General features: G+C 38.9%; 1 long non-coding RNA gene across 2 annotated transcripts in view; it reads left to right on the top strand.

The window, feature by feature from the left end:
- The first annotated feature begins 579 nt into the window (after positions 1 to 579).
- Positions 580 to 13,203, top strand: part of LOC144330554 (uncharacterized) — a 29,981-nt gene continuing 17,357 nt past the window's right edge. For both annotated transcript variants that reach the window (XR_013396851.1, XR_013396852.1), the window contains exons 1-2: positions 580 to 631; positions 1,991 to 2,136. This is a non-coding gene — a long non-coding RNA (uncharacterized LOC144330554). The remainder of the gene's footprint in view (positions 632 to 1,990; positions 2,137 to 13,203) is intronic.

Here is a 13,203-nt window from a genome sequence, read left to right as displayed (position 1 = left end):
GAAAATCAATCCCAAAAGGATTTACACTGAATTGTCCATTCATGTAATGTTTACGAGCAAAACCAATCTACACTAACAATATTAGAGGTCAGGATATGAATTACCCTGAGAGAAGATAGTGACTAAATGGGGGTGTGGGCATGTCTTCTGGGGTATGGGTGATATTGTTTCTTGATCTCAGAATCGTTTGCAGGAGTATATTCATGCTGTAAACATTTATCACGCTCTAGACTTTTGATGTGTGAATATTTCTGTACATGTCATACTTCAATAAAAAGTTTGATTTTCCAATTCTTTTTACCCAGCTTCTCTGTTGCCAGAAAACTGTTAATATATCTGTGAAATACGTTTTGATTTCTTTTTAGGTTCATACTTGAAGTTTCCTTGCTCAAATTCAGCATTAAAAATACTTAAGAGATTCTCTGCACCACATTGATGTAGGTATGAGTTTGGCTCTGCGATTCTATTGAGCCACTTTAAAATTGTTCCCCAAGGTCTCTTCTCTTATCTCTTTCCAACTCCCTCAAAAAACCGTTAGTGACGCTGGAATCCAGGCAATTGCACAACCCTTTTAATGTCAGTCTTGGAATGAAGACTTTATGCATCACTAGCTGTGTGCATGTATAGTGAAGTAAAATTAATATCCTCTGCGTTGTTTAGTCTATATTTCATTGGCTGGCTGCCTAGAATGACTAAGGAAACTGCCTGTAAAGTTACCCCTTCCCCTCAAAAGAAAAAAGGCAAACTTTGGAATTACTTTTACAAAAGGGAAAATTAATAAATGACTTAAAAAAATAAACTAAAAGGAGAAAAGGGAGTCCTCGTGCTCGTCGATTCCTTTTTTCTCAAAAGGAAAAGTACTTCATTCGGGCATAGTTGTAGTCAAGCCAAATTGTCACCATGCTCTGGTGATTTACAAATTGAGGGATGATATTCACAGGCAGTGCTTGTCTCACTTCAAATCTTAATGCAAAGTTAATTGTATACCCTGGGTTATGTTCTACAGCATTTCAAGTGATATTGATGACACTAATAATATTATGTAAGGCAATTCTCTGAAAATTCATGAATATACCTTTTAATTAAGCTGACTTTTGGAAGGGTTATAGTCCTATTATATACTGTAAAATAGCTCCGTGTAAATTAAACTCTCTCTCTCTACGTATGTGTGTGTGTATGTGCAGCTACTGTGTACATACTCAATTACTAAATGTCAGGGAAAAGATTAAAATGTATTTTCCTCATAAACTGTTTTCAGTCATTGCAGTGCCTGAGGAGCAATGATTCCCTTTTCTGCTGACCTTCCATATAGTTTCCAGAGACCTAAATTTTCTTCTTTGGGGAGGTTACATTTTGTATCTTGTGTACACTACAGCTTTAAAGAGAAAAGAAGCCTCCTTGATGTTTGGAAGAACACTATACATGTTTTATTGTTTTGTATCCTCTGATTATTGGCAGCAGTTTTGTTTGAGGTTCCTACTGTCCTCCTTTATCCATCAGATGCTTAGGGACACATTTAACTGATGCAGCAAGCTTCAAACCTTAGCATGAGCTGTTTCAAAGACAGGTGCAGTTTAGGAAGTATAGAGCTTAAAGGAAGAAGGTACATTATTGGAATTAGAAGTGCAACAAGGAAATACATGCTTGTTGTTTCACATTGAATGACATTTAGGTCTGTAATCTTCAGTGCTGGAATGAGATATTTTGTTCAGACTGAACCTAAACATGTCAGACATTAAATATAATTTGCCTGCTCACTGAGACTAGCTCTACATGTAGTCTCCAGGAATCCATAACAAGCTGTTGCCTTTCTCTCCTGAGGTAGCCCTCCTGACTTTCCCGGCTGACTTCCCATGCTCATCTGATGGTTTACTCAACATGTTCCCAATACTGGAAACACTTTGTTCCCTGCTGGTTTTTCCCCTTCTGGCTCTCCAGATGGTTTTTGATCTTATGTCTCGAAGGATCTCTCTTTTTCTTCTCTCTCCAGTGACCAATATACAACTCAAGGGCGGATTGTTTTGTCCTTCCCTCCGTTTAGAAACTCTTCACCGGCCTGCTGTCTCCTCAGTTTCTTGCAGTCAAGTCCTGCTTTGTGGGCTTTCAAGACGTACTGAGCGGCAATAGTGTAACAACGTGAGTTCCGATGCCAGTTACCTGCATTCAAATCCTGGTCCCTCCACTTACTAAAATGGCAACTTCAGACAAGTTCCTTAACATCTATTTGCCTAAAGTTCTTCATCTGCAAAATGAAGCTAATAATATCATACATCTGGAATTTTTGAATGGATTCAATGAAACAATACATGCAAAAGACTTAGGATGATGTTGCGTATATAGCAAGAAGTCAGTGAATATTGCCCTTGGTCAATAATCCAGGAGCACCTGAGCTTATACTATTTTGAACTCTGTCAGTATAATAAAATCTAGTTGTAATATAGAGCATATGTTTATCCAAGAACAGTACAAATAACTTCAGGAATATTAAAGACTAATCATATAGAAAGTACATTTGGCAGGAACCATAATGACCAAAGTTTAAGAGTAGGAGGAGAGGGTGGCAAGAGAAATGGTTATCCTGACTGCTTTCTATCCTCTCCAATATCATCATTCTAGCAGGAGATGGTGGCTCATGCCTGTAATCCCAGCACTTCGGGAGGCCGAGGTGGGAGGATCACTTGAGCTCAGGACTTGGAGACCAGCCTGGGCAATGTAGTGAGATCTCATCCCTAGTAAAAATAAAAAAAATTAGCTTGGTATGGTGGCACACACCTGCAGTCCAAGCCACTCACAGCCTAAGGTGGGAGGATTGCCTGAGCCTTTGAGGTCCAGGCTGCAGTGTGCCATGACTGGGTCACTGCACTCCAGCCTGGGCAAAAGAGTAAGACCTGACTACTCTTTGACACAGTTATCATATATTATATATACATTTATATATATATATATGAAATAAATGTTATTAGATTATTCTGAGAATGATCTCTAATAACTCAAAAGAAATACTCATGGCCTACATACCCTGATTCTTTTCTTAAAATATACTATAAATATTTTTAAATTTTATTGTGTCATGTCTTGTGTGAGGGACTTAAGGGATTCAGAGTCTAGTAGCAGAGACACATGCCCTACTTTCTTACCCAATTTAATTCCAAATATAGTGTGATATAGACTTAGAAAAAGGAATGGAGGCCAGGCGTGGTGGTTCATGCCTGTAATCCCAGCACTTTGGGAGGCCGGGGCAGGCAGATCCCTTGAGATCAGGAGCTCAAGACCAGCCTGACCAACATGGTGAAACCTCATTTCTACTAAAAATACAAAAAATTAGCTGGGCATAGTGGCAGTTTCCTGTAGTCCCAGCTATTTGGGAGGCTGAGGCAGTATAATTTCCTGAACCTGGGAGGTGGAGGTTGTAATGAGTTGAGATCGCACCACTGTACTCCAGCCTAGGCCACAGAGCGAAACTCCATCTCTAAACAAAACAAAAAGGTATGGAGCAATAGGGAGTTAGGGAAGAATTTTTTATTCATACAAATTTATGAGGTACATGTGCAATTTTGCTACATGCATAGATTTTTTTTTCTTTTTTTTTTTTTTTTTGAGACAGAGTCTTTCTCTGTCACCAGGCTGGAGTGCAGTGGTGTGATCTCGGCTCACTGCAACCTCCGCCTCCTGGTTCAAGCGATTCTCCTACCTCAGCCTCCTGAGCAGCTGGGATTACAGGTGCACACCACCACGCCCAGCTAATTTTTGTAATTTTAGTAGAGACGGGGTTTCACCATGTTGGCCAGGATGGTCTCCATCTCTTGACCTTGTGATCACCTGCCTTAGCCACCCAAAGTGCTGGGATTACAGGTGTGAGCCATGGCGCCTGACCATGTGTACATTTTCATGGCAGTCAAGGCTTTTAGGGAATCCATCACCAAGTAATGTACATAGTACTCACTAATTTCTCATCATCCTCCCTCCTTCTGCCCCCTCACCCTTTAAAGTCTCCATTGTCTGTCATTCAATTCTCTGCACAAATGTGAACATATTTTATCACTCACTTATGAGTGAGAACATGCAATATTTGTCTTTCTGTGTCTGGCTTGTTTCATTTAATAACCTCAATTTCCATCCATGTTGTTGAAAAAGACAAGATTTTATTCTTTTTTATGACCAAATAATATTCCATGGATACGCCACATTTTATACATCCATTCATCTGTTGATGAACACTTAGGTTGATTCCATATCGTTGCTATTGTGAAGAGCGTTGTGATAAACATGTGAGTGTAGGTATTATTTTGATGCATTGATTTCTTTTCCTTTGGGTAGATACCCAGTAGTGGGATTACTAGAATGAATAGTACTTCTATTTTTAGTTCTTTGAGGAATCTCCATATGGTTTTTCAGGGGAGCTGTACTAATTTACACGTCCACCAACAGTGTATAAAGGTTTTCTTTTCTCTACATTTTCATCAACATCTGTTATTTTTGTCTTTGTGGTAACAGACATTTTGATGGGGGTAAGATGATATTCCATTGTGGTTTTGACTTACATTTCTCTGATGATTAGGGATGCTGAGCATTTTTCATATGACTGTTGGCCATTTGCAGGTCTTCTTTTGGAAAAAGTCTATTCATATCCTTTGCCCTCTTTTTAATGGGATTATCATGATTTGCTGTTGCTGTTGTTGAATTAAGTTCTTTTATATTCTGATATTAGTTCCCTGTTAGACGAATAGTTTGCAAATATTTTCTCCTATTCAGCAAGTTGTCTCCTTACTCTGTTAATTATTTCTTTTGTGGTGCAGAAGCTTTTTGGTTAATGTAGTCCCATTTGACTATTTTTTTTTTTCTGTTGCCTATGCATTTGAGGTCTTAGTCATCAATGCTTTGCCTAGCCCATTGTCTACAAGGCTTTTCCCTAGGTTTTCTTCTCATATATATAGTTTCGGGTTTTACATTTAAGTCTTTAATTCATCTTGAGTTGATTTTTGCATATAGTGAGAGATAGAGGTCTAGTTTCATTCATCTGCATATAGCTATTCAAATTTCCCAGCATAATTTATTGAAGTAGGTTTCCTTTCCCCAATATGTTATTATCAGCTTTGTCAAAGATCAGTTGGCTATAAACATGTGGCTTGATTTCTGAGTTTTCTATTGTGTTCCATTGATCTATATGTCTATGTTTATAACAGGACCATGCTTTTTTGGTTACTTTAGCCTTTTAATTTAAAGTCAAGTAATGTGAGGCCTCCAGCTATGTTCTTTTTGTTCAGGATTGCTGTGGCTGATCAAGCTCTTTTTCGGTTCCATATGAATTTCAGAAATTTTTTTCTAATTCTTTGAAAAATGACATTGGTATTTTGATAGGGATTGCATTTAATCTGTAGGGCAGTATGGTTATTTCTTTACTTTTGGAGACCAAGTCTCACTCTGTCACCCAGGCTGGAATGCAGTGATGTGATCTTGGCTCACTGCAACCTCTGCCTCCCAGGTTCAAGCAATTCTCCTGCCTCAGCCTCCCGAGTAGCTGGGATTACAGGAGCCTGCCACCAGGCCCGGCTAATTTTTGTATTTTTAGTAGATAGGGGGTTTCACCATGTTGACCAGGTTGGTCTTAAACTCCTGACCTCAGGTGATCTGCCTGCCTCAGCCTCCCAAAGTGCTGGGATTACAGGTGTGAGCCACCGTGCCTGGCCTGGTATGGTCATTTTAACGTTATTTCCAATCCATGAGCAAAGGATGTCTTTCCATTTTTTGTGTGTGTCATATATAATCTCTTTAATCATTTTTATAGATTTTTTTTTTTTGTAGAGATCTATCACTTTCATGGTTGTTTATTCCTAGGTATTTTTTGTAAATATAAATGTGATTGCCTTCTTGATTTCTTTCTAGCTAGGTTGTTACTGGTGTATATACATACTACTGATTTTTGTACATTGATTTTGTATTCTGCAATTTTACTGAATTCATTTTGCAAACCAAAGAGTTATTTGGTGAAGACTGTATGTTTTTCTAGATATAAGATCATATCAACAAAGAGGAATAATTTGACTTCCCTTTTACAATTTGGATGCCATGTATTTCTTTCTCTTATGTGATTGCTCTGGCTAGGACTTTTAGTACTATGATGAATAGGAGTGGTGAAAATGACCACCTTTGTCTTTTTTTCAGTCCATAGAGAAAATGCATTCAACTTTTCCCCATTCAGTATGATGTTAGTGGTGGGGTTGTTTTACACTACCTTTATTATTTTGACATATGTTTCTTCTATGCCTAGTTTGCTAAGGGTTTTTATCATGAGGAGATGTTGAATTTTATCAAATTCTTTTTCTGAGTCTATTGATATGATCATATGATTATTATCCTTGATTCTGTTTATGTGAAGTATCACATTTATCGACCTATGTGTGTTAAACCATCCTTGCTTCCCTGGTATAAAACCTCATTGACCATATTATATATGTTTTTTTGATGTGCTGTTGAGGGGATTGCTATTTTGTGAGGATTTTTACATCTATGGTCATCAGAGATAAAAATAGTTTCTTTACTACTTGTGTTCCTGTCTGGGTTAGGTATCAGAGTGATACTGGCATCATAGCATATGAGTTAGGAAAAATTCCCTCCTCCTGGACATTCTGGAACAGTTTTAGGAGGACTGGTATTACTTTTTCTTTGCACATTTGGTAGAATTTGACTGTAAATCCATCTGGTCCTGAGATTTTCTTTGTTGAGAGGTTTATTATTACTGATTAAATCTCTCTACTCATTATTGATCTGTACAGGTTTTCTATTTCTTCCTGATTCAATCTTGGGAGGCAGTATGCTTCTAAGAATTTATCCTCTAGGTTTTCTAGTTTATGAGCATAGAGTTGTTCACAAAATCTTGTGTTTCTGTGGTAGGAGTTGTAACTTCTCCTTTTTCATTTCTGATTTTGTTTACTTTGATCTGCTCTCCTCTTTACTTGGTTAGTTTAGCTAGCAGTTTATCTATTTTGCTTATTTTTTGAAGAACCAACTTTTCTTTTTGTTGATCTCTTGTACTGTTTTTGTTGCTGTTGCCACTATCTAGTTCTGCTCTGATCATTATTTCACTTCTGCTAATTTTGGGTTTGGTTTGTTCCTTGAGGTGCATTGTTAGATGGTTAGTTTTTAATTTTTATTTATTTATTTATTTAGAGACAGAGTCTCGGTCTCTCAGGCTGGAGTGCAGTGGCGCGATCTCTGCTCACTGCAAGCTCCGTCGCCTCCCGGGTTCATGCCATTCTCCTGCCTCAGCCTCCCGAGAAGCTGGGACTACAGGAGCCCACCACCATGCCTGGCTAATTTTTTTGTATTTTTAGTAGAGACGGGGTTTCACTGTGTTCGCCAGGATGGTCTCGATCTCCTGACCTTGTGATCCGCCCACCTCGGCCTCCCAGAGTGCTGGGATTACAGGCGTGAGCCACTGCGCCCGGCCTTTAAGTTCTGGGATACATGTGCAGAATGTGCTGGTTTGTTACATAGGTATATAGATGGTTAGTTTTTAATCTTTCTACATTTTTGAGGTAGGCATTTAATGTTATAAACTTCCTTCTTAGCACTGTTTTTGCTGTATCCCAGAACTTTTGGTTTGTTGTGTTTCCATTTCTGTTTGTTTCCAATTAAAAAAAATTTTTTTTCATCTAAATTTCTTTGTTGGCCCAATAGTCATCCAGGAGTATGTTTACTTTCCATGTATTTCTGTAGTTTCCAATGTTCCTCTGGGTATTGATTCTTAGAGTTTTCATGTTGTGATCTGAGAAGATACTTGATATGGTTTTGATTTTTTACATTTGTTGAGACTTATTTTGTGGCTTAAGACATGGTCTTAGAAAATGTTCCATGTGCTGATGAAAATAACGTATATTATGCAGTTTTTGGGTAGGATGGTCTATGTTTGATCTATTTTGTCTAAAGTCCAGTTTTAAACCAATGTTTCTTTGCTAATTTTCTGTCTAGATGAACTGTCTCATGCTATAAATGGGGTGTTGAAATACAATTTTGTATTGATATCTCTCTTCAGTTCTAGTAATATTTGCTTTATGAATCTGTGTGCTTCAGTGTTGGATGCATATATATTTAGAATTATTATAGCCTTTAGCGGAATTGATCTTTTTATCACTATATAACGACCCTCTTTGTCTTTTTTTTTTTTAACCTAAAGTCTGTTTTATCTGATATAAGCTTGTCCTGCTTACTTTTGGTCTCCATTTGCATGAAATATACTTTTTCACCCCTTTACTTTCAGTCTAAAAGGGTCTCTACAGGTAAGATGTGTTTTGTAAGCAGCATACAGTTGAATCTTTTTTTTGTTCAGCCAATTTATATGTTTTCAGTGGAGCATTTGATCCATTTATGTTCATGGCTATTATTACTATGTGAGGTTTTATTCCTTTCATACTGTTAATCATTTTCTATTTGTCTTATAAATTATTTTTTTCTCTTACAGTTTGTAATTGTGGTTTCATATTCTATAGTGGTGCCATTTGATTCCTTTCTTTTCCTTTGTGTGATTGTTTTACCAGTGAGTTTTATACTTTCATGTGTTTACATGATGGTAAATGTCCTTTTGATTCCAAGCTTAGGACTACCTTGAGCATTTTTTTAGAGATGCACTAGTGGTAACTAATTTCCTCAGCATTTGCTTATTTGGGACTTTATTTCTCCTTCACTTATGAAGGTTAGCCTCACTGGATATCATATTCCTTACTGCCTGTATTTTCTTTCAGTATGTTTAATATATCATCCCATTCTCTTCTGGCCTATAAGGTTTCTGCTGAGAAGGATGGAGTTTCCTTTGTAGATACTAGCTGCTTTTCTTTTGCTGTTTTTAGAATTAACTCTTTCATTTTAACTTTAGACAGTCTAATTTTAAAGTGCTGTGGCAAAGTCCTTTTTGCACAGTACCTGGATATCTAAATCTCTTTCTAGACTTGTTAAGGTTTTATCTATCATTTATTAAATTGCTTTTCTACACTTTTTATCTTTCTTCAGGTTAGGACACTGATACTTCATAAATTCAGTCATTCTACGCTGTTTCAGATGCCTCAAAGTCTCTGTTCATTCTTTTTATCCATTTTTCTTTATTGTCATGTAACTAGGTTATTTCAAAAAACCTGTCTTCAACTTCTAAAATTATTTCTTCCACTTGATCTAGTCTATTGTGGAAGCTTTTTAATGTATTTTGTATTTCCATCAATGCATTATTTAGTTCCAGAGTTTCTGTTGTTTTCTAGATCTCATTGGTAAGTCTCTCATTCATATCCTGAATTGTTTTCTGAATTCTTTGTTTTTAAGATTTCTCTTGTGTCTCACTGAGCTTCTTTTAAATCAATATTTTGAATTCTTCATCTGGGATTTCAAGAATTTTCTTTTGGTTAAGATCTATTGCTAGAGAATTACTGTTACTTTGGGGGTGTTATATTTCCTTGCTTTTCATGTTTCCTGTGTCTTTACATTGATATTTGTGCATCTGGTGTAATAGTCACTTCTTCCTATTTTAACATTTATTTTTGTTGGGGGAGGCTTTTTCTTAAGGGTGCATTCATGGTATTGACTGGGTAGTGCTCTTTGGCTTTACTTCTTTGAGTGTGCGGTGGTGAAGTCTGATTTCTTTGGCTATAAACAGTATTAGTGGATGTATGATTTCCTCAGTGCATTAGGAACAGTTATTAGTGGAGGTTATAGTGAAGTTGTGCTGGGGCCTGGAGTGCCAGATTGGCACATCTTTAGACCTCACTGTTACTGGTGGGCTACACATGCCTATCATTGTGCCCCAAGGTGGTGTATGCTGACATCTGGGTTGGCAATTTCAGGCACGTTGATTCTTGGGTCTCTGGGTGGCTTTCTCAGATGCCAATTGTGGTAGTGGTGGAATATGAGGATGAGTGAGCTCTCTAGTCCCTGGGCAGCCTATATGGTCTAGGTGATGGCAGTAGCAGTGGTAAGATGTTCTTCTGGTTCCAAGCATTGTGTGCTTGTGTTGACAGTGGTTGGACTAGGCAACTACTGGAGGTGTGGGCCAATTTCCACGCCAGCAGGTGGCGCTCGCAGGTAGGAGCCAACTGTGGTGGTAGCTGCAAGGTGTTTAGGCCCAATCTCAGTCTTCTGGAAGAAGTGCTTCACTGTCCCAGGTGGCAGATTCACTTGTGGAATGCTCAGGACCCTGGATTTTGTGCTTTGTCTCCAAGTGGGAGCAAAGCCAGATGGAGCCAGACTGGGCAGGCTGGTGCTCAGACCTCCCAATGGTGATTGCCTGCACCAGCGGTAACAGACAAGGGAAGGACAGTCATCAGGTACTTGGCAGAAAGCTCAGGTGCGGCTGACAGTTGCTACACTGAGGTCCTGGCAAGGGGAAGATGGGGCCATCCCCAGTGGCCACAGTCTAGAGCAGTATGTAGGATATGTGAATCTCTCTCATGTCCTGGTCCTGATGGGGCTTGCTCCTCAGTCCTGGCTGTTGCAACAGACCTGGATTACCCATCAGACCCCCCAGTCCATTCCTAGATTGCAACTCAGCCTTCAGCCATAGGAGCGCCTGCCCAGCTCAAGACCAAGCTTCCATGGCAACTGGATCCTGCTCAAGTCTCAGCGGTGGGACCCACTTCCCAGCATCTGGTGGCTGCTGCCCACACCACAGTTCTGGCTGCAGAAGTTCACTCTGCCCTAGTGCCCAGTTCTGTAAGCAGTAGACCAAGTTTCCCTAACGCCTAGGACCAGTACTATTAGATCACAGGACAGCGCACAGTCTGTTAAAAAGTTACAACAGAAAATGGTGTCTTGCTACAGCTGCTTAGGTTTCATAAAGGGAGTGAGACCTAAGGTATGTTTCCTCCCTGGGGCGGTTCCTTCTCATAGTCTCCCAGCAGCTCCCTAAATTATATTTAGGATTAGGGAGAGCCAAGATGCTCTCCCACAGCCTGGATTGCACAATCCTCCAGTGGGAATGTGGACCACTGAAAGACTCTCACTCACCCTTTCTCCAGATTGGAGAGTCACTCCCAACTCCTCATTGTTTTTGGCGAAGCAGGCTGCCTGTTATCCATCCTCATTTTTGGGTGTTTCCTGTTGCATTTCTGTTGCATTTCTTTGTCCCTCTTGGATAATGTATTGAAAGTGTGATTGTCTACACACTATTTTGACTCTTCTAAGTGGATGAGATGTGCTTGAAATGCCTCTAGTCAGCCATCTTGATCTCTATTCCTTACAACACTCATTCGCCATTCATCATCAGACTATAATTTTTAATAATCAGTAGGATCTGTCTCTCCCCTTTACTCTTAGTATTACCATCATTATTCTGGTCACAGAGATTGCGTTAAGGAGGAGAAAGTTCCAAGCCATGCTAATGAGTTTAAATTCTAAAAATTTCTAAATAACTTTTGGAATAGAGGCAGCCAGTTGTCCATTGTGATAGGGAAATGCCTCTCACCATTTTGCTCCATCTCTCAGGACAAGGGAGAGACTGCCTTCAAAAGAAGTCAACTGAGTCAAGTCAAAATAGGAAGGGAGAAACAGAATCCTAATAATATCATTCGAGTCTCTCAATCTAGCCATCATGAAGAAAATCCTAGGTGAAATTTGCCAGTATATAAACCAGAAATTTTTCTTTTCTTTTTTTTTCTTTTTTTTTTTTTTTTTTTGAGACAGAGTCTCGCTCAGTCGCCCGGGCTGGAGTGCAGTGGCCGGATCTCAGCTCACTGCAAGCTCCGCCTCCCGGGTTCACGCCATTCTCCTGACTCAGCCTCCCGAGTAGCTGGGACTACAGGCGCCCACCACCGCGCCCGGCTAATTTTTTGTATTTTTTAGTAGAGACGGGGTTTCACTGTGTTAACCAGGATGGTCTCGATCTCCTGACCTCGTGATCCGCCCGTCTGGGCCTCCCAAAGTGCTGGGATTACAGGCTTGAGCCACCGCGCCCGGCCAGAAATTTTTCTTTTCTTACATAGTTTTGAATTGGGTTTTCTGTCTTGAAGAGGGCTGCCTAACACAGAGGCCTACTGATAAAAACAAAACAAAACAAAAACCTTTCCTTGCTTGATCTCTAAGCCTAGTTATTCTCTCTCTCTCTCTCTCCCCCTCCCACCCTCCTCTGTGTCTTTCTCTCTCCCTGAAGTTTGTAGGATTCCTGCAGTAGCAAACCTACTTTCCTGTTCTGTGACTTGGCTGATTTTTTCTCAGTTACTTTCCTTTGCTAATATATAACTACTCCATCTTCACTTGCCTATCTGCAGGTCTAGGGTATGAAACCATTGCTCACAAAAAGCATTGATGAATGATGCAGGAAGTGAGGATTTGACAGGAAGTCTCTGCTCTAAATCAGATATATACTTCTTATTAGTGCATTAATCACTTTGAGCATCTTATTGCTCACTTATCAAGTATAATCACCTAGTTCGTTTCTCTTCTCTGTGCTATCACCTGCCTATTCATAGAAGTTTGAGTAGGTTGTGTGAAGTAGTAAGATTCAGACAATAGGGATTATAGTGGCATATAATCCCATACTAAGTTGTAGTAGGTTAATGTTTTCTAACGACACCTGGTATACAGATAAGTCAAAGTGGCCATAATATGTTCCCAATCCTAAAACAAAGTGAAAACAAAACAAAACAAAAATAGCAACTCGATCACAAGAATTAGAATGTAATGCTCTGAAGAAATAAGTTTTGAAAAATGAGTAAGGAAGGGTCTCTCAGAACAAGGAGATCCAAATAGATTTTGTTGCATTTTTTCTACATCACAGTAGCTGCTTTAATTCTTACTTTAAACTAGGTAATCTAGAACAAGTCTCTGAGCATCAGTTCAACGTATCTCCTAACATGCTTCTATAGAGTTAGCACAGAACATTGCACTTAGAAGGCTATAAATTGATACATTTAATTAGTATATACTTTCATGACTGAACATATGAATGGATGCTTATGATTATTATCTCCTGCAAAGTTATATAGTCTTTCTCATTTTGTTTTCAATGATTCACAATGTCTTCTTTTTTTCCAAGTTTTCCCAATCACAACTATCCAACCCGCCAAGAGAATACCTGACCCAGTCTTCTGATTTAATTTCTTTTTATGATACAGATATTTATCCAGAGATTTTCTGGTCAAAAGTCACAACTTTATCATAAAGCTGGTATGTATGTATCTGTCCATTCTCTATCTGTAGTTCATTTTATAAAGATTATGTATACATATA

The sequence above is a fragment of the Macaca mulatta genome, chromosome 8 (assembly GCF_049350105.2).
Source record: "Macaca mulatta isolate MMU2019108-1 chromosome 8, T2T-MMU8v2.0, whole genome shotgun sequence".
NCBI lineage: Eukaryota > Metazoa > Chordata > Mammalia > Primates > Cercopithecidae > Macaca > Macaca mulatta.
The sequence above is the reverse complement of the archived record's forward strand: the minus strand, read 5'-3'. Positions and strand labels throughout refer to the sequence as shown.